The 26,587-nt window shown below is 41.4% G+C and overlaps 18 non-coding genes and 6 pseudogenes across 18 annotated transcripts; all 24 read right to left on the bottom strand.

The window, feature by feature from the left end:
* Positions 1–507: 507 nt before the first annotated feature.
* Positions 508–626, bottom strand: LOC142516135 (5S ribosomal RNA). The gene has a single exon (XR_012811946.1). It is a non-coding gene; the product is annotated as a 5S ribosomal RNA (ribosomal RNA).
* Positions 627–1,221: 595 nt separating this feature from the next.
* On the bottom strand, positions 1,222–1,340 carry LOC142516368 (5S ribosomal RNA). Its single transcript, XR_012812166.1, has one exon. It is a non-coding gene; the product is annotated as a 5S ribosomal RNA (ribosomal RNA).
* Positions 1,341–2,026: 686 nt separating this feature from the next.
* Positions 2,027–2,145, bottom strand: LOC142508666 (5S ribosomal RNA). Its single transcript, XR_012806872.1, has one exon. It is a non-coding gene; the product is annotated as a 5S ribosomal RNA (ribosomal RNA).
* Positions 2,146–2,828: 683 nt separating this feature from the next.
* LOC142509776 (5S ribosomal RNA) lies at positions 2,829–2,947 on the bottom strand. Its single transcript, XR_012807931.1, has one exon. It is a non-coding gene; the product is annotated as a 5S ribosomal RNA (ribosomal RNA).
* Positions 2,948–3,631: 684 nt separating this feature from the next.
* Positions 3,632–3,749, bottom strand: LOC142511484 (5S ribosomal RNA; annotated as a pseudogene).
* A 684-nt stretch (positions 3,750–4,433) lies between these two features.
* LOC142514961 (5S ribosomal RNA) lies at positions 4,434–4,552 on the bottom strand. Its single transcript, XR_012810831.1, has one exon. It is a non-coding gene; the product is annotated as a 5S ribosomal RNA (ribosomal RNA).
* A 682-nt stretch (positions 4,553–5,234) lies between these two features.
* Positions 5,235–5,353, bottom strand: LOC142516235 (5S ribosomal RNA). The gene has a single exon (XR_012812039.1). It is a non-coding gene; the product is annotated as a 5S ribosomal RNA (ribosomal RNA).
* A 684-nt stretch (positions 5,354–6,037) lies between these two features.
* Positions 6,038–6,156, bottom strand: LOC142512293 (5S ribosomal RNA). Its single transcript, XR_012808824.1, has one exon. It is a non-coding gene; the product is annotated as a 5S ribosomal RNA (ribosomal RNA).
* Positions 6,157–6,836: 680 nt separating this feature from the next.
* LOC142515767 (5S ribosomal RNA) lies at positions 6,837–6,955 on the bottom strand. The gene has a single exon (XR_012811594.1). It is a non-coding gene; the product is annotated as a 5S ribosomal RNA (ribosomal RNA).
* A 770-nt stretch (positions 6,956–7,725) lies between these two features.
* Positions 7,726–7,844, bottom strand: LOC142507973 (5S ribosomal RNA). Its single transcript, XR_012806207.1, has one exon. It is a non-coding gene; the product is annotated as a 5S ribosomal RNA (ribosomal RNA).
* A 682-nt stretch (positions 7,845–8,526) lies between these two features.
* On the bottom strand, positions 8,527–8,645 carry LOC142511073 (5S ribosomal RNA; annotated as a pseudogene).
* Positions 8,646–9,328: 683 nt separating this feature from the next.
* LOC142509106 (5S ribosomal RNA) lies at positions 9,329–9,447 on the bottom strand. Its single transcript, XR_012807294.1, has one exon. It is a non-coding gene; the product is annotated as a 5S ribosomal RNA (ribosomal RNA).
* A 687-nt stretch (positions 9,448–10,134) lies between these two features.
* Positions 10,135–10,236, bottom strand: LOC142512560 (5S ribosomal RNA; annotated as a pseudogene).
* Positions 10,237–18,192: 7,956 nt separating this feature from the next.
* On the bottom strand, positions 18,193–18,312 carry LOC142512860 (5S ribosomal RNA; annotated as a pseudogene).
* A 684-nt stretch (positions 18,313–18,996) lies between these two features.
* Positions 18,997–19,115, bottom strand: LOC142508664 (5S ribosomal RNA). Its single transcript, XR_012806870.1, has one exon. It is a non-coding gene; the product is annotated as a 5S ribosomal RNA (ribosomal RNA).
* A 683-nt stretch (positions 19,116–19,798) lies between these two features.
* Positions 19,799–19,917, bottom strand: LOC142508557 (5S ribosomal RNA). The gene has a single exon (XR_012806764.1). It is a non-coding gene; the product is annotated as a 5S ribosomal RNA (ribosomal RNA).
* Positions 19,918–20,600: 683 nt separating this feature from the next.
* LOC142510608 (5S ribosomal RNA) lies at positions 20,601–20,719 on the bottom strand (annotated as a pseudogene).
* A 682-nt stretch (positions 20,720–21,401) lies between these two features.
* Positions 21,402–21,520, bottom strand: LOC142510057 (5S ribosomal RNA). Its single transcript, XR_012808195.1, has one exon. It is a non-coding gene; the product is annotated as a 5S ribosomal RNA (ribosomal RNA).
* A 683-nt stretch (positions 21,521–22,203) lies between these two features.
* On the bottom strand, positions 22,204–22,322 carry LOC142517194 (5S ribosomal RNA). Its single transcript, XR_012812953.1, has one exon. It is a non-coding gene; the product is annotated as a 5S ribosomal RNA (ribosomal RNA).
* A 683-nt stretch (positions 22,323–23,005) lies between these two features.
* LOC142508556 (5S ribosomal RNA) lies at positions 23,006–23,124 on the bottom strand. Its single transcript, XR_012806763.1, has one exon. It is a non-coding gene; the product is annotated as a 5S ribosomal RNA (ribosomal RNA).
* Positions 23,125–23,810: 686 nt separating this feature from the next.
* On the bottom strand, positions 23,811–23,929 carry LOC142510588 (5S ribosomal RNA; annotated as a pseudogene).
* A 684-nt stretch (positions 23,930–24,613) lies between these two features.
* On the bottom strand, positions 24,614–24,732 carry LOC142506559 (5S ribosomal RNA). The gene has a single exon (XR_012804848.1). It is a non-coding gene; the product is annotated as a 5S ribosomal RNA (ribosomal RNA).
* Positions 24,733–25,416: 684 nt separating this feature from the next.
* On the bottom strand, positions 25,417–25,535 carry LOC142508018 (5S ribosomal RNA). The gene has a single exon (XR_012806252.1). It is a non-coding gene; the product is annotated as a 5S ribosomal RNA (ribosomal RNA).
* Positions 25,536–26,266: 731 nt separating this feature from the next.
* Positions 26,267–26,385, bottom strand: LOC142516061 (5S ribosomal RNA). The gene has a single exon (XR_012811876.1). It is a non-coding gene; the product is annotated as a 5S ribosomal RNA (ribosomal RNA).
* Between the last annotated feature and the right edge of the window lie 202 nt (positions 26,386–26,587).

The raw sequence follows: 26,587 nt of genomic DNA, 5'->3' as shown, positions 1-26,587 counted from the left end.
ACGTAAATTATGGCTAAACAAGTCGAAATAATTGTTTTTAATGAGTAAACCGTCTTCGGATAATCTGCGTCATACCCTTCCGCACAGAACAGGCTCACGACAACAAAAATTGCAAAATGTTCCCTGAAAATAGAAAAAAATAAGAAGAAGAAAATAGCGAATATAAAGCTATTATTATGCCTAGGATACGATAAAATAGAACCGGAATCGAATTATGAACTTACTAAGCGGATTTCTTGAGGAAACAGAAGCTTAACAGAAGCGGAAAATCGCAAATTAGAGGCTCTTAGAAAAGGAATTCGGCTAATACTCTCCACCTCGTTGCGGAGTATTGAGTCTCGTTCGTTTGCCCGTTTACAATCAAATTAGCCTACAATTTTGTCCAAATCCAGCCGTGCCCGATCTACGTTGATTTCACATGTCTTATATGGTTCCGATCGAGATTCAGATTGGTTTGAGCCAAAAATCGTCTGTCAACAAGTAATCAAAAATAGAAAAACACGAAAAATGGTGCAACACGAGAACTTCCTAGGAGGTCACCCATCTTAGTGCTGCTCTCGTCCAAGCACGCTTAACTTCGGAGTTCTGATGGGATCCGGTGCATTAGTGCTGGTATGATCGCACCCGACATTGAGTGGGATTTTTATTCTTATATCCCTCGAGTATGTGTGGAGCAGGCGGCGATGGACAACACGCGGCACTGCTCTCGCCCAATCAGAACCATGAAGTTAAGTTCGAAATAATTGTTTTTAATGAGTTAACCGTCTCCGGAGTAATCTGCGTCATACTCTTCCGCACAGAACCGGCTCACGACAACAAAAATCGCTAAATATTCCCAGAAAATAGAAAAAAAATAAGATGAAGAAAATAGCGAATGTAAAGCTATTATTACGCCTGGCATACGATAAAATGGAACAGGAATCGAATTTCGAACTTCCTAAGCGGATTTCTCGAGGAAACTGAAGCTTAACAGAAGCGGAAAATCGCAAATTAGAGGGTATTAGAGAAGGAATTCAGCTAAAATCTCGCCAGCTCATTGCGGAGTAATGAGTCTCGTTTGTTTGCCCGTTTACAATCAAATTAGGCTACAATTTTGTCAAAATCCGGCTGTTCCCGAGCTACGTTGATTTCACATGTCTTATCTGGTCTCGATCGAGAATCAGATGATTTGAGCCGAAAATCGTCTATCAACAAGTAATCAAAAATAGAAAAACACGAAAAGGGATGCAACACGAGGACTTCCCAAGGGGTCACTCATCCTAGTACTGCTCTCGCCCAAGCACGCTTAACTTCGGAGTTTTGATGGGATCCGGTGCATTAGTGCTAGTATGATCGCACCCGACATTGAGTGGGGTGTTTATTCTTATATACCTCGAGTACGCGTGGAGCGGGCGGTGATGGACAACACGCGGCACTGCTCTCGCCCAATCAGAACCATGAAGTTAAACGTTCTGGAGCGATGGCAGAGCTAGGATGGGTGACCTCCGTGGGCAATCCTCGTGTCGCGACCGTTAACGTAAATTATGGCTAAAACAGTAGAAATAATTGTTTTTAATGAGTTAACCGTCTCCGCAATAATCTGCGTCATACCCTTCCGCACAGAACCGGCTCACGACAACAAAAATCGCTAAATGTTCCCATAAAACAGAAAAAAAAATTAAGAATAAGAAAATAACGAATGTAAAGATATTATTATGCGTGGGTATTCGGTAAAATGGAACCGAAATCGAATTTCGGACTTCCTAAGAAGATTTCTCGAGGAAACGGAATCTTAAAAGAAACGGAATATTGCAAATTAGAGGGTCTTATTGAAGGCATTCGGCTAAAATCTTGCCAGCTCATTGCGGAGTAATGAGTCTCGTTCGTTTGCCCGTTTACAACCAAATTAGCTTACAATTTTGCCCAAATCCGGCAGTGCCCGAGATACGTTTAATTCACATGTCTTATCTGGTCCCGATCGAGATTCAGATGATTTGAGCCAAAAATCGTCTGTCAACAAGTAATCAAAAATAGAAAAATACGAAAAGAGGTGCAACACGAGGACTTCCCAGTGGGTCACCCATCCTAGTACTGCTATCGCCCAACCACGCTTAACTTCGGAGTTCAAATGGGATCCAGTGCATTAGTGCTGATATGATCGCACCCGACATTGAGTGGGATGTTTATTCTTATATCCCTCGAGTACGTGTGGAGCGGGCTGCGACGGACAACACGCGGCACTGCTCTCGCCCAATAAAAACCATGAAGTTAAGCGTTCTGGCGCGATGGCAGAGCTAGGATGGGTGAGCTCCCTGGGCAGTCCTCGTGTCGCGACCGTTTACGTAAATTATGGCTAAAACAGTCGAAATAACTGTTTTAACGAGTTAACCGTCTCTGGAGTAATCTGCGTCATACCCTTCCGCACAGAACCGGCTTACAACAACAAAAATCGCTAAATGTTCCCAGAAAATAAAAAAAAATTAAGAATAAAAAAATAGCGAATGTAAAACTATTATTATGCGTGGGTATACGGTAAAATGGAACCGGAATCGAATTTCGGACTTACTATAAAGATTTCTCGAGGAAACGAAAGTTTAAAAGAAACGGAAAAATGCAAATTAGAGGGTCTTAGAGAAGGTATTCGGCTAAAATCTCGGCACCTCGTTGCGGAGTAATAAGTCTCGTTCGTTTGCCCGTTTACAATCAAATTAACCTACAATTTTGCCCAAATGCGGCAGTGCCCGAGCTACGTTTATTTCCCATGTCTTATCTGGTCACGATCAAGATTCAGATGATTTGAGCGGAAAATCGTCTGTCAACAAGTAATAAAAAATAGAAAAACACGAAAAAGGGTGCAACACAAGGACTTTCCAGGGGGTCACCCTACCTAGTACTGCTCTCGCCCAAGCACGCTTAACTTCGTAGTTCTGGTGAGATCCGGTGCATTAGTGCTGGTATGATCGCACCAGACATTGAGTGGGATGTTTATTCTTATATCCCTCGAGTACGTGTAGAGCGGGCGGCGATGGACAACACGCGGCACTGCTCTCGCCCAATTAGAACCATGAAGTTAAGCGTTCTGGCACGATGGCAGAGCTAGGATGGGTGACCTCCCTTGGAAGTCCTCGTGTCGCGACCATTTACATAAAGTATGGATAAAACTGTCGAAATAATTGTTTTTAATGAATTAACTGTCTCCAAAGTAATCTGCATCATACCCTTCCGCACAGAACCGGTTCACGACAACAAAAATCGCTAAATATTCCCAGAAAATAGAAAAAAAAATAAGAAGAAGAAAATAGCGAATGTAAAGCTATTATTACGCCTGGCATACGATAAAATGGAACCTGAATCGAATTTCGGACTTACTAAGCGGATTTTTCGAGGAAACGGATGTTTAAAAGAAGCGGAAAATCGCAAATTAGAGGGTCTTAGACAAGGAATTCGGCTAAAATCTCGCCAGCTCATTGCCGAGCAATGAGTCTCGTTCGTTTGCCCGTTTACAATCAATTTAACCTACAATTTTGTCCAAATCCGGCAGTGCCCGAGCTACGTTGATTTCACACGTCTTATCTGGTCCCGATCGAGATTCAGATTATTTGAGCCGAAATTCTTATGTCAACAAGTAATCAAAAATAGAAAAACACGAAAAGGGGTGCAACACGAAGACTTCCCAGGGGTCAACCATCCTATTACTGCTCTCGCCGAAGCGCGCTTAACTTCGGAGTTCTGATGGGATCCGGTGCATTAGTGCTGGTATGATCTCACCCGACATTGCGTGGGATGTTTATTTTTATATCCCTCGAGTACGTGTAGAGCGAGCGGCGATGGACAACACGCGGCACTGCTCTCGCCCAATTAGAACCATGAAGTTAAGCGTTTTGGCGCGATGGCAGAGCTAGGATGGGTGACCTCTCTGGGAAGTCCTCGTGTCGCAACCATTTACGTAAATTATGGTTAAAACAGTCGAAATAATTGTTTTTAATGACTTAACCGTCTCCGGAGTAATCTCCGTCAAATCCTTACGCACAGAACCTGCTCATGACAACAAAAATTGTTAACTGTTCCCATAAAATAGAAAAAAAAATAAGAAGAAGAAAATAGCGAATGTAAAGCTATTATTATGCCTGGGATACGATAAAATGAAACATGAATCGAATTTTGGACTTTCTAAGCGGATTTCTCGAGAAAACGGAAGCTTAACAGAAGCGGAAAATCGCAAATTAGAGGGTCTTAGAGAAGGAATTCGGTTAAAATCTCGCCACCTCGTTGCGGAGTAATGAGTCTCGTTGGTTTTCCCGATTACAATCAAATTAGTCTACATTTTTGTCTAAATCCGGCAGTGTCCGAGCTACCTTGATTTCACATGTCTTATCTTGTCCCGATCGAGATTCAGATGATTTGAGCCGAAAATCGTCTGTCAACAAGTAATCAAAAATAGAAAAACACGAAAAGAGGTGCAACACAAGAACTTCCCAGGGGGTCACCCATCCTAGTACTGGTCTCGCCCAAACACGCTTAACTTCGGAGTTCTGATGGGATCCGGTTCATTAGTGCTGGTATGATCGCACCCGACATTGAGTGGGATGTTTAATCTTATATCCCTCGAGTACCTGTGTAGCGGGCGGCGTTGGACAACACGCGGCACTGCTCTCGCCCAATCAGAACCACGAAGTTAAGCGTTCTGGCGCGATGGCAGAGCGAGGATGGGTGACCTCCCTGGGCAGTCCTCGTGTCGCGACCGTTTACGTAAATTATGGCTAAAACAGTAGAATTAATTGTTTTTAATGATTTAACCGTCTCCAGAGTAATCTGCGTCATACCTTTCCGCACAGAACCGGCTCACGACAAAAAAAATCGCTAAATGTTCCCAAAAATAGAAAAAAAAATTAGAAGAAGAAAATAGCGAATGTAAAGCTATTATTATACTTGGGATACGATAAAATAGAACCTGAATCGAATTCCGGACTTCCTAAGCGGATTTTTTGAGGAAATGGAAGCTCAACAGAAGCTGAAAATCGCAAATTAGAGGGTCTTAGAGAAGGAATTCGGCTAAAATCTCACCACCTCGTTGCGGAGTAATGTGTCTCGTTCGTTTGCCCGTTTACAATCAAATTAGCCTACAATTTTGTCCAAATCCGACAGTGCCCGAGCTACGTTGATTTCACATGTCTTATCTGGTCCCGATCGAGATTCAGATGATTTGAGCCGAAAATCGTCTGTCAACAAGTAATCAAAAATAGAAAAACACGAAAAGGGTGCAACACGAGGACTTCCCAGGGGGTCACCCATCCTAGTACTGGTCTCGTCCAAGCACGCTTAACTTCGGACTTCAGATGGGATCTGGTGCATTAGTGCTGGTATGATCACACCCGACATTGAGTGGTATGTTTATTCTTATATCCCTCGAGTAAGTGTGGCGCGGGCGGCGATGGACAACACGCGGCACTGCTATCACCAAATCAGAACCATGAAGTTAAACGTTCTGGCGCGATGGCAGAGCTAGGATGGGTGACCTCCCTGGGAAGTCCTCGTTTCGCGACCGTTTACGTAAATTATAGCTAAAAAATTTGAAATAATTGTTTTTAATCAGTTAATCGTCTTCGGAGTAATCTGCGTCATACCCTTCCGCACAGAACCGGTTCACGACAACAACAATCGATAAATGTTCCCAGAAAATAGAAAAAAAAATAAGAAGAAGAAAATAGGGAATGCAAAGCTATTATTATGCCTGTGATACGATAAAATGGAACCGGAATAGAATTTCGGACTTCCTAAACATATTTCTCAAAGAAACGGAAGCTTAACAGAAGCGGAAAATCGCAAATTAGAGGGTCTTAGGGAAGGAATTCGGCTAAAATATCTTTAACTCATTGCGGAGTAATGAGTCTCGTTCGTTTGCCCATTTACAATCAAATTAGCCTACAATTTTGTCCAAATTCGGCAGTGCCCGAGCTACGTTGATTTCACATGTCTTATCTGGTCCCGATCGAGATTAAGGTGATTTGAGCCAAAAATCGTCTGTCAACAAGTAATAAAAAATAGAAAAACACGAAAAAGAGTGCAACACGAGGACTTCCCAGGGGGTCACCCATCCTAGTACTGCTTTCGCCCAAGCACGCTTAGCTTCGGAGTTCGGATGGGATCCGGTGCATTAGTGCTGGTATGATCGCACCCGATATTAAGTGGGATGTTTTTTCTTATATCCCTCGAGTACGTGTGGCGCCGACGGCGATGGACAACACGCGGCACTGGTCTCGCCCAATCAGAACCATGAAGTTAAGCGTTCTGGCGCGATGGTAGAGCTAGGACGAGTGACCTCCCTGGGAAGTCCTCGTGTCGCGACCGTTTACGTAAATTATAGCTAAAAAGTCGAAATATTTTTTTTAATGAGGTAACCGTCGCCGGAGTAATTTGCGTCATATCCTACCGCACAGATCGGCTCACGAAAAAAAAATTGCTAAATGTTCCCAGAAAATAGAAAAAAAAGAAGAAGAAAATAGCGAATGTAAAGCTATTATTATGCCTGGGATACGATAAAATGGAACCGAAATCGAATTTCGAACTTTCTAAGCGGATTTGTCAAGGAAACGGAAGCTTAACAGAAGCGGAAAATCGCAAATTAGAGGGTCTTAGAGAAGAAATTCTGCTAAAATCTCGCCAGCTCATTGCGGAGTAATGAGTCTCATTCGTTTGCCCGTTTACAATCAAATTAGGCTAAAATTTTGTCCAAATCCGGCATTGCCCGAGCTACGTTGATTTCACATGTCTTATCTGGTCCCGATCGAGATTCAGATGATTTGAGCCGAAAATCGTCTGTCAACAAGTAATCAATCAAAAATAGAAAAACACGAAAAAGGGTGCAACACGAGGACTTCCCAGGGGGTCACCCATTCTAGTACTGGTCTCGCCCAAGCACGCTTAACTTCGGAGTTCTGATGGCATCCGGTACATTAGTGCCGGTATGATCGCACCCGGCAATGAGTGGGATGTTTATTCTTATATCCCTCGAGTACGTGTGGCGCGGGCGGTGATGGACAACATGCGGCACTGCTCTCGCCCAATCAGAACCATGAAGTTAAGCGTTCGAGCGCGATGGCAGAGCTAGGATCGGTGACCTCCCTGAGAAGACCTCGTGTCGCGACCGTTTCCAGAACCATTAAGTTAAGCGTTCTGGTACGATGGAAGAGCGAGGATGGGTGACCTCCCTGGGCAGTCCTCGTGTCACGACCGTTTAAGTAAATTATGGATAAAATAGTCGAAATAATTGTTTTTAATGAGTTAACCGTCTCCGGAGTAATCTACGTCAAATCCTTACGCACAGAACCTGCTCATGACAACAAAAATTGTTAAATGTTCCCATAAAATAGAAAAAAAAATAAGAAGAAGAAAATAGCGAATGTAAAGCTATTATTATGCCTGAGATATGATAAAATGGAACATGAATCGAATTTCGAACTTTCTAAGCAGATTTTTTGAGGAAACGGAAGCTTAACAGAAGCGGAAAATCGCAAATTAGTGGGTCTTAGAGAATGAATTCTGCTAAAATCTCGCTAGCTCAATGCGGAGTAACGAGTCTCGTTCGTTTGCCCGTTTACAATCAAATTAGCCTACAATTTTGTCTAAATCTGGCAGTGCCCGAGCTACGTTGATTTCACATGTCTTATCTCGTACCGATCGAGATTCAGATGATTTGAGCTGAAAATCGTCTGTCAACAAGTAAACAAAAATAACAAAACTGGAAAATGGGAGCAACACGAGGATTTCCCAGGGGGTCACCCATCCTAGTACTACTCTCGTCCAAACACGCTTAACTTCAGTGTTCTGATGGGATCCGGTGCATTAGTGATGGTATGATCGCATCCGACATTAAGTGGGATGTTTATTCTTATATCCCTGGAGTAAGTGTGGAGCGGGCGGCGATGGACAACACGCGGCAATGCTTTCGCCCAATCAGAACCATGAAATTAAGCGTTCTGGCGCGATGGCAGAGCTAGGATGGGTGACCTCCCTGGGAAGTCCTCGTGTCGCGACCGTTTAGGTAAATTAGGGATAAAACAGTCGAAATAATTGTTTTTAATGAGTTAACCGTCTACGAAGTAATCTGCATCATACCCTTCTGCACAGAACCGGCTCACGACAACAAAAATCGCTAAATGTTCACAGAAAATAGAAAAAAAAATAAGAAGAAGAAAATAGCGAATGTAAAGCTATTATTATGCCTGGGATATGATAAAATGGAACCGGAATCGAATTTCGAACTTCCTAAACGGATTTCTCGTGGAAACGGAAGCTTTACAGAAGCGGAATCGCAAATTAGACGGTCTTAGAGAAGGAATTCGGCTAAAATCTCGTCTGCTCATTGCGGAATAATGAGTCTCGTTCGTTTGCCCGTTTACAATCAAATTAGGCTACAATTTTTTCCAAATCCGACAGTGCCCGAGCTACGTTGATTTCACATGTCTTATCAGGTCCCGATCGAGATTCAGATGATTTGAGCCGAAAATCGTCTGTCAACAAGTAAACAAAAATAGAAAAACACGAAAATGGGAGCAACACGAGGATTTCCCAGGGGTCCACCCATCCTAGTACTGCTCTCGTCCAAGCACGCTTAAATTCCGAGTTCTGATGGGATCTAGTGCATTAGTGCGGGTATGATCGCACCCAAAATTGAGTGGGCATTTATTCTTATATCCCTCGAGTACGTGTGGAGCGGGCGGCGATGGACAACACGCGGCGCTGCTCTTGCCCAATCAGAACCATGAAGTTAAGCGTTCTGGTGCGATGGCAGTGCTAGGATGGTTGACCTCCCTGGGAAGTCCTCGTGTCGCGACCGTTTACGTAAATTGTGGCTAAAACTGTCGAAATAATAGTTTTTAATGAGTTAACCGTCTCCGGAGTAATCTGCGTCATACCCTTCCGCACAGAACCGTCTCACGACAATAAAAATCGCTAAATTTTCACAGAAAATAGAAAAAAAAATAAGAAGAAGAAAATAGCGAATGTAAAGCTACTATAATGCCTGGGATACGATAAAATGGAACCGTAATCGAATTTCGGACTTCCTAAGCGGATTTCTCGATGAAACGGAAGCTTAACAGAAGCGGAAAATCGCAAATTAGAGGATCTTAGAGAAGGAATTCGTCTAAAATCTCGTCAGCTCATTGCGGAGTAATGAGTCTCGTTCGTTTGCCCGTTTACAAAAAAATTATGCTACAATTTTGTCCAAATCCGGCAGTGCCCGAGCTACGTTGATTTCACATGTTTTATCTGGTCCCGATCGAGATTCAGATGATTTGAACTTAAAATCGTATGTCAACAACTAATCAAAAATAGAAAAACACGAAAAGGGGTGCAACACGAGGACTTCCTAGAGGTTCACCCATCCTAGTACTGCTCTCACCCAAGCACGCTTAACTTCGGAGTTCTGATGGGATACGGTGCATTATTGCTGGTATGATCGCACCCGACATTGAGTGGGATGTTTATTCTTATATCCCTCGAGTACGTGTGGAGCGGGCGGTGATGGACAAAACGCGGCACTGATCTAGCCCAATCAGAACCATGGAGTTAAGCATTCTGGCGCGATGGCAGAGCTAGGATGGGTGACCTCCCCGGGAAGTCCTCGTGTCGCGACCGTTTACGTAAATTATGGCTAAAACAGTCGAAATAATTGTTTTTAATTAGTTAACCGTCTCCGGAGTAATCTGCGTCATACCCTTCAGTGCAGAATCGGCTCACGACAACAAAAATCGCTAAATGTTGCCAGAAAATAGAAAAAAAAATAAGAAGAAGAAAATAGCGAATGTAAAGCTATTATTATTCCTGGGATACGATAAAATGGAACCGTTATCGAATTTTGAACTTCCTAAGAGGATTTCTCGAGAAACGAAAGCTTAACAGAAGCGGAAAATCGCAAATTAAAGGGTCTTAGAGAAGGAATTCGGCTAAAATCTCGTCAGCTCATTGCGGAATAATGAGTCTCGTTCGTTTGCCCGTTTACAATCAAATTAGGCTACAATTTTGTCCAAATCCGGCAGTGCCCGAGTTACGTTGATTTCACATGTATTATCTGGTCACGATCGAGATTCAGATGATTTGAGCCGAAAATCGTCTATCAACAAGTAATCAATCAAAAATAGAAAAACACGAAAAGGGGTGCAACACGAGGACTTCCCAGTACTGGTCTCGCCCAAGCACGCTTAACTTCGGAGTTATGATGGGATCCAGTGCATTAGTGCTAGTATGATCGCACCCGAAATTGGGTGAAATGTTTATTCTTATATCTCTCGAGTACGTGTGGAGCGGGTGGCAATGGACAACACGCGGCACACCTCTCGCCCAATCAGAACCATGAAGTTAAGCGTTCTGGCGCGATGGCAGAGCTAGGATGGGTGACCACCCCGGGAAGTCCTCGTGTCGCGACCATTTACGTAAATTATGGATAAAACAGTCAAAATAATTGTTTTTAATGAGTTAACCGTCTCCGGAGTAATCTACATCATACGCTTCCGCACAGAACCGGCTCACGACAACAAAAATCGCTAAATAATTCGAGAAAATAGAAAAAAAAAATAAGAATAAGAAAATAGCGAATGTAAAGCTATTATTATGCCTGGGATACGATAAAATGGAACCGGAATAAAATTTGGACTTCCTAAACGGATTTCTCGCGTAAACGGAAGCTTAACAAAAGCGAAAAATCGCAAATTATAGGGTCTTAGAAAAGGAATTCGGCTAAAATCTCGCCAGCTCATTGCGGAGTAATGAGTCTCGTTCGTTTGCCCATTTACAATCAAATTAGGCTACAATTTTGTCCTAATCCGGCAGTGCATGAGCTAAGTTGATTTCACATGTCTTATCTGGTCCCGATCGAGGTTCAGATGATTTGAACCGAAAATCGTCTGTCAACAAGTAATCAAAAATAGGAAAACACGAAAAGGGGTGCAACACGAGGACTTCTGTGAGAACCCGGATTTTTCAAAGCAAAGCACCTTAAAAGCTCGGAAAGTAGCTCAAAAAGAAGTAGAGGCAACGTAAACTCTTGAGAATTGAGGGTACGTCACTCGGAAGGGGAAACCCTTACCTCACAAGCTAAAACCCTCAGCTCAAGGAAGCTCCAAAATTCTTGGAAAAGAAACCCCATGCTCATGAGCTCAATCTTTTACCTCAATGAAGCTCATTCTTTCTTGTCCTAAAAGAATAAAAATAATAGAGCTAGGAGGAGAGCTAAAGCATTGGAAAAATTTAATGTGCAAGAAATTACCCTTGAGTAAACCAAGGAGAAAAGCTAAAGGATTGGATATATTTATGACCATTGAGTTAACCAAAGAAGGAGCTAAAAGAACTAAAGGTTTGGACAAACTTATTATACAAGTGATGACTATTAAGTTAACCAAGAAACGGAGCTAAGGGAAGAGCTAAGAGGCTTGGACCAATTTATTGTGCAAGAATGGACTCTTTACTAAACCAAGGTGACCTTTGATGCTTGAGTTAACCTTGACCACATTGATGGCCTGCTTGGGCTCCAATATTTCGGCCATGGGGAGGGGAAAAGTCCATCCTTCACCTATAAATACCACCTCAACATGCTAAAGAAATCACACCCAAAAATCAGCAAGAAAAATCGGCTCATTTCCCTCCAAAACCACCTCTCGGCTGTCGCTTGCAAGAAGAAAGAAGGAGGAGTTGTTCCGGCTTTTCAATTCTGTGATTTGCTATCCACATCGTTGTGAAGATCATCTCCTGGTTCGGTCATCACTTGACCGAAATTCAACAAGTTTCGTTCGCCAAAGTTCTGCACATTTCGAACCGTAACTTCGAGAGTATTGTAAGTGGGTTTTTGATATGTATATTCGTTTGTATTTTTAAATCTTGAATATATAAGTCATGACATGTATGAATGTGTGTCCTCTTTTTTCGAAAACAGCATGATGACCGTCTTTTAAAATTTCGATCGATTATGTGTTTTCTTCTATGCTTCGAAATTCTTTGGTTCCGCTGAATCCGTCTGAAACTCTGATATCTGAAAACTCTGATACGTTCTGTCTTGTAAACTTTGAATTCTGTGTTGCACTGTTACAACTCGATTTGAAATGGGACGAGAATTGTAATTCTGTCTGGCCCCCATTGGTGGGTATAAAACCATGTTCTGTCTGGCCTCCATTGGTGGGTATAAAACCGTGTTCTGGCCTCACCTCTTAGAGGACTAACATATTGGGGACAATTTGACCATGAAAATGAGATGAGTAACAGTGTTCTGTCTGTTCCGATCTGTTCTGTTCTGAATTGTTCTGATCTGTTTCTGAACTGATCTGAATCTTCTGATAACCTCTGTCTCATATTTATTTTGTTTCTGTTATGATGAGTTAAAAATGATAAGATTTGAAAGTTTGTTAAAGAAATATTTTAAAGATTAAGTTCTATATGTATCATAGGAAATCGATCGACCCCCACTTACTGAGTGTTTCCCAAAACACTCACTCCTTACAAATTTCAGATTAAAATGAAGACCAACTGAATGAGGAAGAACAAGAAGCCTTATGGGGATGGTAGCCGATGAGCAAGATACAAGAAATCAAGACTTTATTTTCCTTTTGTTTAGTTTCCGCATTTGCAACTCTGATGTATTTTTATTCTATTGTCAATGTAAAGACAATGTTTTATTTATGAAAAAGACTGGTTTTTGGCATTTCGATACGAGGCTTAATTATTTTAAAGTAATTGTTAAAACAATGCCGGATGTCACAGGCGCTTCAGACACTTTGCGTGACATTTAAGTGGTATCAGAGCCGCCAGGTTCATAATCCTGCTGGGATTTTGACAGACAAAATTTGAAGAAGTCAAATTTTGGCAAAAGCCTAGTACATTCTGAAACAAACTCTCAATATTTCCAAAATTCTTTGAGAAATTCGAAATCTATTTCCTTCAATCATTCTGAAATTTCTAGTATAGAAAGTTCCACGAAATCTTTGTTTCAATCAAAATTTTTTACCTTTCTATCCTTTACTTTGATACCATTATGAAATTTTACCTCAATTTATGGTCTTGTACTCGTGCTCAAGCCGCACTTCGCATGCGTCAACATTACTTGAGGAAAACAAGATAAACAAGAACTCACAAAGATTAAGAATCTGCTTCAAACTGATATACATAATCTCAACCATCACCTTGATCGAGCAAAGAGCCAGCTCGCCCTAACACTACACGTGGAATGACTAGTTTCCCTTAATCGAAAGTTGATAGTAAGGATTGAAACTTAGAAAAACCTTGCTAATCGTTCTCGTCATCGACATGAAGACCTTTCTAGCAAGCAAGAACGTTACATCGCCAAGCTTCATGGTGCAATGGATAGACTGCGCACCTTGTCGTGGAAAATGTGGAAGAAGAAGAAGAAGCACCTATGGATGTAGTGGAAAAAGAACAGTAATGTTGAGAGATGATAAAGTAGGCTATACTGGTATTATGGTTAAATGATATGAAAGAAAAAAGTGTAACATTTCTTTGAGAATGTACATAGATAAGTTGAAATATATTTTGGGAACATACCTATCAAAGATAATTTGACTTATATTTTTGGGAATACAAATACTCTGATATAAGTTGACTTACATTTGGGAATTCTTCCGACTTAAGATGAAATGTTTGATTCGCGGATAATAAATTATTTATGAAAATATGAGATAAGAATTATATAAGTTTTGATATTCATATGTAAAAGTTGATTTTTATGTCAATAATTAACGGTATGGACATTTAAATTTGGGCTATTAAGCGATAAATTTAAATATGTAAGATTTTGGAATATTTAATAAAGTTAAGAAACAATAACTTAAGTTAAGAAATTAAGGTCATTACCTTAGGTAAATAAAGAGAGTTATGAGATATTGGTGGACATCAAGGGAAGTGTAGCATGCATAATAGGTTCTGACTCTTCTTATAGTAAAAAGAAAAATAGGGGAAAGATTTGTGGAGAAAGACATCCAACGAAGCTTGTTTGTATTAAAGCATGTTAGGCTCATAGTTTTGATTAAAGACAGATTTAGTAAAAGAAGAATTGTTTGAGGAATTAATTTCTTCCATACAATGTTGAAAGAAATTTTAACTAGGTTATTGGGACTTAAGTCAATAGGCTGATAAGGAGTTATGTTCTAAGATTCTATATTGATTTTATGTTTGGAGATAGTAATCGTGATAATTTAGAACACAATAAGTATGGATACGCATATATTCAGTGCCAATTTTATTTAGTGTACTATGGTAAATTTCAACGTCATTCTGAGAATTGGTTGGTTGGACAAGAATCATGCAGTGTTAGATGGTCGAGGTAAGAATGCCAAACTCCAATCCAAGAATAAATCGTATTTTATGGCAAGGATAAGGAACAAAAATCCTTCCTTTCTGCTTCTCAAACTTAGAAAGCCATGGAGTATGGCTAAGAAGTCTAACTAGCGATAATGAGAGAAGAAAAAGAAGGAATTGAGCTCAAGATATAAAAATATTCCCGTGGTACGAGAGTTCTGGAAGCGTTACTTTGAATTATCTCAGATCGTGAAAGAATTCGAAAGTAACTTTATAGCTCGTGCTGCACCAATATCTAAAGAACCCTAGCAAATGGCTTCAGTTGAACTCAAGGAGATAAAAGTTCGATTCCAAGATTTGTTAGACAAAAACAAATCAGACCAAGTGCCTCTTCTTGGGGAGATTCAATCTTATTGGTACAGAAGAATGGTGAAAGTACAAGATAGTGTGTCATTCGACAAAGTACTATATGAGATCAAGAACAAATGTCATCTTTCAAGAATAGATGACCTTTTCTATCAGTTAAAAGGAGCTAAGATCTTTTCGAAGCTCTATCTAAGATCAGACTATCACAATTGAAGGTCAAGGCAGAGAATATTCCTAAAACAGCCTTAAAAAGAAAAGGGTATGGACACTATGAGTTCATGATAATACCTTTTGGCATGACCAATGCTCCAGCAACATTCATAGAACTCATGAACAGAGTGTTCAAGAAAATTCCTCGGCAAGTTTGTGGTAGCATTTATTGAAGACATTCTTGTATATTCAAAAAGTGAGAAAGACTGCAAGGAAGATCTTCGTCTTGCTCCACCGATGCTCAGAGAAAAATAACTAAATACTAAATTTAAGAAATGTGAATTTTGATTAAAAAATGTCACATTCTTCGGTCATATAATATCTGAAATGGGCATATCAGTTGATCACCAATAAGGTGGAGGTAATCATAGACTGGCCTTGATCGAATACTGGAATAGAAATTTGAAGTTTTCGGGATTATTTGGCTATTAAGAAAATGTGTTGAAGGATTTTCTTCCGCTCACCAAGCTCACTCAGAAGAACTCTAAATTCAATTAGAGTGAAGAATGTGAGAAGAGTTTTTAGATCTTGAAAAAGAAACTCGTTTCTACGCTAATATTAGTACTTCCTGAAGAAGGCAAGAATTTCACAATTTACAATGATGCATCAAAAGAGGATTGTGATGTGTTCTCATTCAAGAGGGCAATTAATTGCCTATGCATCGATGAAATTAAAACCATGTGAGCAAAATTATCCAACACATGATAGTGAATTAGCCACAATTATACTTGAGCCAAAGATCTAGAGAATCAATTTCTTTAGTGTCAAATGTGTGAAATTTATCAATCATCAAAGCCTCAAATACTATTCACACAAAAGGAATTAAACATGAGACAAAGACGGTGGATCGAACTATTGAAGATATTTTAGGGCGTGTGCCATGGACCTCGGACTCCAATAAACACCCCCCTTTGATTGAATTTGCCGATAACAATAATTATCATGGAAGTATTGAAATCAGAGAGAAAGCTATCATGGTACTTGAATTGTTGATAAAGTAGCTATTATCAAGGAAAAACGCAAGGCAGCTCATGATCGACAAAAGAGCTGGGCTTATTTAAAGTGAAGACCGTTGGAGTTTGAAAATGGTGTGAAAGCTTATGTTAAAGTTTCCCCAATGAAAGGAGTGGTTCGATTCAGCAATTCTAGAAAGATAACTCCAAGATATGTCGGACCCTTCGAAATACTGAGAAAAATGGGAAACCTAGCTTATCAGCGGGCTTTACCACCAGGCATGTCAAGGATTTACAACGTCTTCCATGTCTCACAGCTAAGGAAGTATGTCTCATATCCAAGTAGCATTCTTGAAATTGAACCGCTACTAATCAAAGGAAATGTGAACGAGGAAATGAAATATGAAGAAGTCCTTATTCAAGTAACACCAAATACCAAGTGCTGAGATGCCGAACAATTCCATATGTCAAGATACAATGGTCGAATCATATGGAACGAGAAGCAACTTGGGAATTTGAAGAACGTATGCGCACTCGGCACCCTCACTTTTTAAAGATTTATCTAACTCAAGTTTCGAGGACGAAACTTCCAATAAGGAGGGTGGGATGTGAGAACCCAGATTTTTCAAAGCAAAGCACCTCAAAAAGCTCGAAAAGTAGCTCAAAAAAAAGCTGAGGCAATGCAAAACCTTGAGAATTGAGGGTACGCCACTCGGAAGAGGAAACCCTTACCTCACAAGCTAAAACCCTCAGCTCAAGGAAGCTCCAAGATTCTTGGAAAAGAAACCCCATGCTCATGAGCTCAATCTTTTAGCTCAATGAAGCTCATTCTTTCTTGTCCTAAAAGAATAAAAAAAATAGAGCTAGGAGGAGAGCTAAAGCATTGGAAAATTTTAATGTGCAAGAAATTACCCTTGAGTAAACCAAGGAGAAGAGCTAAAGGATTGGACATATTTATGACCATTGAGTTAACCAAATAAGGAGCTAAAAGAACTAAAGGTTTGGAAAAACTTATTATACAAGTGATGACTATTGAGTTAACCAAGAAAGGGAGCTAAGGGAAGAGCTAAGAGGCTTGGACCAATTTATTGTGCAAGAATGGACTCTTTAGTAAACCAAGGTGACCTTTGATGCTTGAGTTAACCTTGACCACATTGATGGCTTGCTTGGGCTCCAATATTTCGGTCATGGGGATGGGAAAAGACCATACTTCACCTATAAATACCACCTCAACATGCTAAAGAAATCACACCCAAAAATCAGCAAGAAAAATTGGCTCCTTTCCCTCCAAAACCACCTCTCGGCTGTCGCTTGCAAGAAGAAAAAAGGAGGAGTTGTTCCGGCTTTTCAATGCTGTGATTTGCTATCCACATCGTTGTGAAGATCATCTCCTGGTTCGGTCATCACTTGGCCGAAATTCAACAAGTTTCGTTCGCCAAAGTTCTGCACATTTCGAACCGTAACTTCGAGAGTACTGTAAGTGGGTTTTTGATATGTATATTCGTTTGTATTTTTAAATCTTTAATATATAAGTTATGACATGCATGAATGTGTCCTCTTTTTTTGAAAACAGCATGATGACCGTCTTTTAAAATTTCGATCGATTATGTGTTTTCCTCTATGCTTCGAAATTCGTTGGTTCCGCTGAATCCGTCTGAAACTCTGATATCTGAAAACTCTGATAAATTCTGTCTGGTAAACTTTGAATTCTGTGTTGCACTATTACAACTCGATTTGAAATGGGACGAGAATTGTAATTCTGTCTGGCCCCCATTGGTGGGTATAAAACCATGTTCTGTCTGGCCCCCATCGGTGGGTATAAAACCGTGTTCTGGCCTCAACCCTTAGAGGACTAACATATTGGGGACAATTTGACCATGGAAATGAGATGAGTAACAGTGTTCTGTCTGTTCCGATCTGTTCTGTTCAGAATTGTTCTGATCTGAATCTTTTGATAACCTCTGTCTCATATTTATTTCGTTTCTGTTATGATGAGTTAAAAGTGATAAGATTTGATAGTTTGTTAAAGAAATGTTTTAAAGATTAAGTTCTATATGTATCATTGGAAATCGATCGACCCCCACTTGCTGAGTGTTTCCCAAAACACTCACCCCTTACAAATTTCAGATTAAAATGAAGAGTAACTAAATGAGGAGGAACAAGAAGCCTTCTGGGGATGGTTGCCGATGAGCAAGATACAAGAAATCAAGACTTTATTTTCCTTTTGTTCAGTTTTCGCATTTGCAACTCTGATTATTCTTATTCTATTGTCAATGTAAAGACAATGTTTTATTTATGAAAAAGACTGGTTTTAGTCATTTCGATACGAGGCGTAATTGTTTAAAACTAATTGTTAAAACAATGCCGGATGTCACATGCTCTTCGAACACGGGGCGTGACAACTTCCCGGGGGTGACCCATCCTAGTACTGCTCTCGCCCAAGCACGCTTAACTTCGGACTTCTGATAGGATACGGTGCATTAGTGCTGGTATGATCGCACCCGACATTGAGTGGATGTTTATTCTTATATCCCTCGAGTACGTGTGGAGCGCGCGGCGATGGACAACACGCGGCACTGCTCTCGCCCAATAAGAACCATGAAGTTAAGAGTTCTGGCGCGATGGCAGAGCTAGGATGGGTGACCTCCCCGAGAAGTCCTCGTGTCGCGACGGTTTACGTAAATTATGGCTAAACAGTCGAAATAATTGTTTTTAATGAGTTAACCGTCTCCGGAGTAATCTGCGTCATACCATTTCGCACAGAACTGGCTCAGGACAACAAAAATCGCTAAATGTTTCCAGAAAATAGAAAAAAAAAATAAGAATAAGGAAATAGCGAATGTAAAGATATTATTATGCCTGGGATACGATAAAATGGATCCGAAATCGAATTTCGGACTTCCTAAGGGGATTTCTCGAGGAAACATAAGCTTAACAGAAGCGGAAAATCGTAAATTAGTGGGTCTTAAAGAAGGAATTCGGCTAAAATCTCGCCAGCTCATTGCGGAGTAATGAGTCTCGTTCGTTTGCCCGTTTACAATCAAATTAAGCTAAAAATTTGTCCAAATCCGGCAGTGCCCGAGCTACGTTGATTTAACATCTCTTATCCGGTCCCAATCGAGATTCAGATGATTTGATCCGAAAATCGTCTGTCAACAAGTAATCAAAAATAGAAAAACACGAAAAGGAGTGGCAACACAAGGACTTCCCAGGGGGTCATCCATCCTAGTACTGGTCTCGCCCAAGCACGCTTAACTTTGGAGTTCTAATGGGATCCGGTGAATTAGTGCTGGTATGATCGCGCCCGACATTGAGTGGGATGTTTATTTTTATATACCTCGAGTACGTGTGGCGCGGGCGGAGATGGACAACACGCGGCACTGCTCTCGCCCAATCAGAACCAAGAAGTTAAGCGTTCTGGCGCGATGGCAGAGCTAGGATGGGTGACCTCCCTAGGAAGTATTGTGTCGCGACCGTTTACGTAAATTATAGCTAAAACAGTCGAAATAATTGTTTTTAATTAGTTAACCGTCTCTGGAGTAATCTGCATCATACCCTTCCGCACAGAACCGGCTCACGAAATTAAAAATCGCTAAATGTTCCCAGAAAATAGAAAAAAAAATAAAAGGAAGAAAATAGCGAATGTAAAGATATTATTATGCCTGGGATACGATAAAATTAAACCAGAATCGAATTTCGGACTTCCCAAGCGGATTTCTCGAGGTAACAGAAATTTAACAGAATCGAAAAATCGCAAATTAGAGGGTCTTAGAGAAGGAATTCGGCTAAAATCTCGTCAGCTCTTTGCGGAGTAATGAGTCTCGTTCGTTTGCCCGTTTACAATCAAATTAGCCTACAATTTTGTCCAAATCCGGCAGTGCTCGAGCTACGTTTATTTCATATGTCTTATCTCGTCCCGATTGATATTCAGATGTTTTGAGCAGAAAATCGTCTGTCAACAATTATTCAAAAATTGAAAAACATGAAAAGGCATGCAACACGAGGACTTCCCAGAGGATCACCCATCCTAATAGTTGTCTCGCCCAAGCACGCATAACTTCGGAGTTCTGATGGGATCCGGTGCATTAGTGCTGGTATGATCGCACCCGAAATTTAGTGGGATGATTATTCTTATATACGTCGGGTACGTGTGGCGCGGGCGGCGATGGACAAAACGCGGCACTGCTCTCGCCCAATCAGAACCATGAAGTTAAGTGTTCTGGCGCGATGGCACATCTAGGATGGGTGACCTCCCTAGGAAGTCCTCGTGTCGCGACCGTTTACGTAAATTATAGCTAAAACAGTCGAAATAATTGTTTTTAATGAGTTAACCGTCTCCGGGGTAATCTGCGTCATACCCTTCCGCACAGAATCTGCTCAAGACAACAAAAATAGCTAAATATTCCCAGGAAATAGAAAAAAAATAAGAAGACTAAAATAGCGAATGTAAAGCTATTATTATGCCTGGGATACGATAAAATCGAACCTGAATCGAATTTCGAACTTCCTATGCGGATTTCTCGAGGAAATGGAAGCTTAACAGAAGCGGAAAATCGAAAATTAGAGTGTTTTAGAGAAGGAATTCGGCTAAAATCTCGTCAGCTTATTGCGGAGTAATGAGTCTCGTTCGTTTGCCCGTTTACAATCAAATTAGGCTACAATTTTGTCCAAATCCGGCAGTGCCCGAGCTACGTTGATTTCACATCTCTTATCCGGTCCCGATCGAGATTCAGATGATTTGAGCCTAAAATCGTCTTTCAAAAAGTAATCAAAAATAGAAAACACGAAAAGGGGTGGCAACACGAGGACTTCCCAGGGGGTCACCCAACCTAGTACTGGTCTCGCCCAAGCACGCTTAACTTCAGATGTCTAATGGGATCCGGTGCATTAGTGTTGGTTTGATCGCACCCGACATTGAGTGGGATGTTCATTCTTATATCCCTCGAGTACATGTGGAGCGGGCGGCGATAGACAACTCGCGGCACTGCTCTCGCCCAATCATAACCATGAAGTTAAGCCTTCTGGCACGATGGCAGAGCTAGGATGCGTGACCTCCCTGAGAAGTCCTCGTGTCGCGACCGTTTACGTAAATTATGTCTAAAACAGTCGAAATAATTGTTTTTAATTAGTTAACCGTCTCTGGAGTAATCTGCGTTATACCCTTCCGCACAGAACCGGCTAATGACAACAAAAATCGCTAAATGTTCTAAGAAAATAGAATAAAATAAGAATAAGAAAATAGCGAATGTAAAACTATTATTATCCCTGAGATACGATAAAATGGAACCGAAATCGAATTTCGGACTTCCAAAGCGGATTTCTCGAGGAAACGGAAGCTTAACAAAAGCGGAAAATCGCAAATTAGATGGTCTTAGAGAAAGAATTTGGCTAAAATCTCGTCAGCTCATTGCGAAGTAATGAGTCTCGTTCGTTTGCCCGTTTACAATCAAATAAGGCTACAATTTAGTCCAAATCCGGCAGTGCCCGAGCTACGTTGATTTCACATGTCTTATCTGGTCCCGATCGAGATTCAGTTGATTTGAGCCGAAAATCTTCTGTCAACAAGTAATAAAAAATTGAAAAACACGAAAAGGGGTGCAACACGAGGACTTCCCAGGGGGTCACCCATCCTAGTACTGCTCTCGCCCAACTACGCTTAATTTCAGATGTCTGATGGGATCCGGTGCATTAGTGTTGGTTTGATCGCACCCGACATTGAGTGGGATGTTCATTTTTATATCCCTTGAGTACATGTGGAGCGGGCGGCGATGGACAACACGCGGCACTGCTCTCGCCCAATCATAACCATGAAGTTAAGCGTTCTGGCACGATGGCAGAGCTAGGATGCGTGACCTCCCTGAGAAATCCTCGTATCGCGACCGTTTACGTAAATTATGGCTAAAACAGTCGAAATAATTGTTTCTAATGAGTTAACCGTCTCCGGAGTAATCTGCGTCATACCCTTCCGCACAGAACCGGCTCACGACAACAAAAATTGCTAAATGTTCTAAGAAAATAGAAAAAAATAAGAAAAAGAAAATAGCGAATGTAAAGCTATTATTATCCCTGGGATACGATAAAATGGAACCGGAATCGAATTTTGGACTTCCTAAACGGATTTCTCGAGGAAACAGAAGCTTAACAGAAGCGGAAAATCGCAAATTAGAGGGTCTTAAAAAAGGGATTCGGCTAAAATCATTCCAGCTCATTGCGGAGTAATGAGTCTCGTTCGTTTGCCTTTTTACAATCACATTAGGCTATAATTTTGTCCAAATCCGGCAGTGCCCGAGCTACGTTGATTTAACATATCTTATCCGGTCCCAATCGAGATTCAGATGATTTGATCCGAAAATCGTCTGTCAACAAGTAATCAAAAATAGAAAAACACGAAAAGGAGTGGCAACACAAGGACTTCCCAGGGGGTCACCCATCCTAGTACTGGTCTCGCCCAAGCACGCTTAACTTTGGAGTTCTGATGGGATCCGGTGAATTAGTGCTGGTATGATCGCATCCCGACATTGAGTGGGATGTTTATTTTTATATACCTCGAGTACGTGTGGCGCGGGCGGAGATGGACAACACGCGGCACTGCTCTCGCCCAATCAGAACCAAGAAGTTAAGCGTTCTGGCGCGATGGCAGAGCTAGGGTGGGTGACCTCCCTAGGAAGTCCTCGTGTCGCGACCGTTTACGTAAATTATAGCTAAAACAGTCGAAATAATTGTTTTTAATTAGTTAACCGTCTCTGGAGTAATATGCATCATACCCTTCCGCACAGAACCGGCTCACGAAAATAAAAATCGCTAAATGTTCCCAGAAAATAGAAAAAAAGAAGAAGAAGAAAATAGCGAATGTAAAGATATTATTATGCCTGGGATACGATAAAATTAAACCAGAATCGAATTTCGGACTTCCCAAGCGGATTTCTCGAGGAAACAGAAATTTAACAGAATCGAAAAATCGCAAATTAGAGGGTCTTAGAGAAGGAATTCGGCTAAAATCTCGTCAGCTCTTTGCGGAGTAATGAGTCTAGTTCGTTTGCCCGTTTACAATCAAATTAGCCTACAATTTTGTCCAAATCCGGCAGTGCTCGAGCTACGTTTATTTCATATGTCTTATCTCGTCCCGATCGATATTCAGATGTTTTGAGCAGAAAATCGTCTGTCAACAATTATTGAAAAATTGAAAAACATGAAAAGGCATGCAACACGAGGACTTCCCAGAGGATCACCCATCCTAATAGTTGTCTCGCCCAAGCACGCATAACTTCGGAGTTCTGATGGGATCCGGTGCATTAGTGCTGGTATGATCGCACCCGAAATTTAGTGGGATGATTATTCTTATATCCGTCGGGTACGTGTGGCGCGGGCGGCGATGGACAAAACGCGGCACTGCTCTCGCCCAATCAGAACCATGAAGTTAAGTGTTCTGGCGCGATGGCAGAGCTAGGATGGGTGACCTCCCTAGGAAGTCCTCGTGTCGCGACCGTTTACGTAAATTATAGCTAAAACAGTCGAAATAATTGTTTTTAATGAGTTAACCGTCTCCGGAGTAATCTACGTCATACCCTTCCGCACAGAACCGGCTTACGACAACAAAAATCGCTAAATGTTCCTAGAAAATAGGAAAAAAAATAGGAAGAAGAAAAAATAGCGAATGTAAAGCTATTATTATGCCTGAGATACGATAAAATGGAACCGGAATCGAATTTCTGACTTCCTAAGCGGATTTCTCGAGGAAACGGAAGCTTAATAGAAGCGGAAAATCGCAAATTAGAGGGTCTTAGAGAAGGAATTCAGTTAAAATCTCGCCAGCTCATTGCGGAGTAATGAGTCTCGTTCGTTTGCCCGTTTACAATCAAATTAGGCTACAATTTTGTCAAAATCCGGCAGTTCCCGAGCTACGTTGATTTCACATGTCTTATCTTGTCCCGATCGAGATTCAGATGTTTTGAGCCGAAAATCGTCTGTCAACAATTATTCAAAAATAGAAAAACACAAAAAGGCATGCAACACGAGGACTTCTCAGGGGGTCATTCATCCTAATACTGGTTTCACCCAAGCACGCTTAACTTCGGAGTTCTGATGGGATCCGGTGCATTAGTGCTGGTATGATCGCACTTGACATTGAGTGGGATGTTTATTCTTATATCTCTCGAGTACGTGTGGAGCGGGCGGCGATGGACAACACGCGGCACTGCTCTCGCCCAATCAGAACCATGAAGTTAAGCATTCTAGCGCGATGGCAGAGCCAGGATGGGTGACCTCCCTGGGAAGTCCTTGTGTCGCGACCGTTTACGTAAATTATAGCTAAAAGAGTCGAAATAATTGTTTTTAATGAGTTAATCGTCTCCGGAATAATTTGCGTCATATCCTTCCGCACTGAACCGGCTCACGAAAACAAAAATCTCTAAATGTTCCCAGAAAATAGGAAAAAAAATAAGAAGAAGAAAATAGCGAATGTAAAGCTATTATTATTCCAGAGGTACGATAAAATGTAACCGTAATCGAATTTCGGACTTCCTAAGCGGATTACTCGAGGAAATAGAAGCTTAACAGAAGCGAAAAATCGCAAATTAGAGGGTCTTAGAAAAGGAATTCGGCAAAAATCTCGCCAGCTAATTGCGGAGTAATGAGTCTCGTTCGTTTGCCCGTTTACAATCAAATTAGGCTACAATTTTGTCCAAATCCGGCAGTGCCCAAGCTACGTTGATTTCACATGTCTTATCTTGTCCTGATCGAGATTCAGATGTTCTTAGCCGAAAATCGTCCGTCAACAATTACTCAAAAATAGAAAAACACGAAAAGGCATGCAACACGAGGACTTCCCAAGGGGTCACCCATCCTAGTACTGGTCTTGCCCAAGCACGCTTAACTTCAGAGTTCTGATGGGATCCGGTGCATTAGTGCTGGTATGATCACAACAAACATTGAGTGGGATGTTTATTCTTATATCCCTCGAGTACGTGTGGCGCGGGCGGCGATGGACAACACGCGGCACTTCTCTCGCCCAATCAGAATCACGAAGTTAAGCGTTCTAGCGTGATGGCAGAGCTAGGATGGGTGACCTCCCTGGGAAGTCCTCGTGTCGCGACTGTTTACCTAAATTATAGCTTAAACAGTCGAAATAATTGTTTTTAATGAGTTAACCGTCTCTAGAGTAATCTGCGTCATACCCTTCCGCACAGAACCGGCTCACGTTTACAAAAATCGCTAAATATTCTCAGAAAATAGAAAAAAAATAAGAAGAAGAAAATAGCGAATGTAAAGCTATTATTATGCCTGGGATACGATAAAATGGAACCGGAATCGAATTTCAGGACTTCCTAAGCGAATTTCTCGAGGAAACGGAAGCTTAACAGAAGCGAAAAATCGCAAATTAGAGGGTCTTAGAAAAGGAATTCGGCAAAAATCTCGCCAGCTAATTGCGGAGTAATGAGTCTCGTTCGTTTGCCCGTTTACAATCAAATTAGGCTACAATTTTGTCAAAATCCGGCAGTGCCCGAGCTACGTTGATTTCACATGTCTTATCTGGTCCCGATCGAGATTCAGATGATTTGAGCCGAAAATCGTCTGTCAACAAGTAATCAAAAATAGAAAAACACGAAAAGGGGTGCAACACGAGAACTTCCCAGGGGGTCACCCATCCAAGTACAGGTCTCGCCCAAACACGCTTAACTTCGGAGTTCTGATGGGATCCATTGAATTAGTGCTGGTATGATCGTACCCGACATTGAGTGGGATGTTTATTCTTATATCCCTCGAGTACGTGTGGAGCGGGCGGCGAGGGACAAGACGCGGCACTGCTCTCGCACAATCGGAACCATGATGTTAAGCGTTCTGGCAAGATGGCAGAGCGAGGATGGGTGACCTCCCTGGGAAGTCCTCGTGTCGCAACCGTTTACGTAAATTATAGCTAAAAGAGTCGAAAAAATGGTTTTTATTGAGTTAACCATCTCCGGAGTAATCTACGTCATACCCTTCCGCACAAAACCGGCTCACGACAAAAAAATCGCAAAATGTTCCCATAAAATAGAAAAAAAATAAGAAGAAGAAAATAGCGAATGTAAAGCTATTATTATGCCAGGGATACGATAAAATATAACTAGAATCGAATTTCGGACTTCCTAAACGGATTTCTCGAGGAAACGGAAGCTTAACAGAAGCGGAAAATCGCAAATTAGAGGGTCTTAGAGAAGGAATTCGGCTAAAATATCACCAGCTCATTGCAGAGTAATGAGTAGAGAAGGAATTCGGCTAAAATCTCACCAGCTCATTGCAGAGTAATGAGTTTTGTTCGTTTGTCCGTTTACAATCAAATTAGGCTACAATTTTGTCCAAATCCGGCAGTGCCCGAGCTACTTTGATTTCACATGTCTTATCTGATCCGATCGAGATTCAGAAGATTTGAGCCAAAAATCGTCTGTTACTAATTAATCAAAAATAGAAAAACACGAAAAGGGGTGCAATACGAGGATTTCCCCGGGGGTCACCCATCCTAATACTGCCCTCGCCCAAACACACTTAGCTTCGGAGTTCTGATGGGATCCGATGCATTAGTGCTGGTATGATCGCACCCGACATTGAGTGGTATGTTTATTCTTATATATCCCTCGAGTACGTGTGGAGCGGATGATGATGGACAACACGCGGCACTGATTTCGCCCAATCAGAACCATGAAGTTAAGCGTTCTGGCGCGATGGCAGAGCTATAATGGGTGACCTCCCTGGGAAGTCCTCGTGTCGCGACCGTTTACGTAAATTATGGCTAAAACAATCGA

This window comes from Primulina tabacum, chromosome 10 (genome assembly GCF_025594145.1).
Source record: "Primulina tabacum isolate GXHZ01 chromosome 10, ASM2559414v2, whole genome shotgun sequence".
NCBI lineage: Eukaryota > Viridiplantae > Streptophyta > Magnoliopsida > Lamiales > Gesneriaceae > Primulina > Primulina tabacum.
The sequence above is the reverse complement of the archived record's forward strand: the minus strand, read 5'-3'. Positions and strand labels throughout refer to the sequence as shown.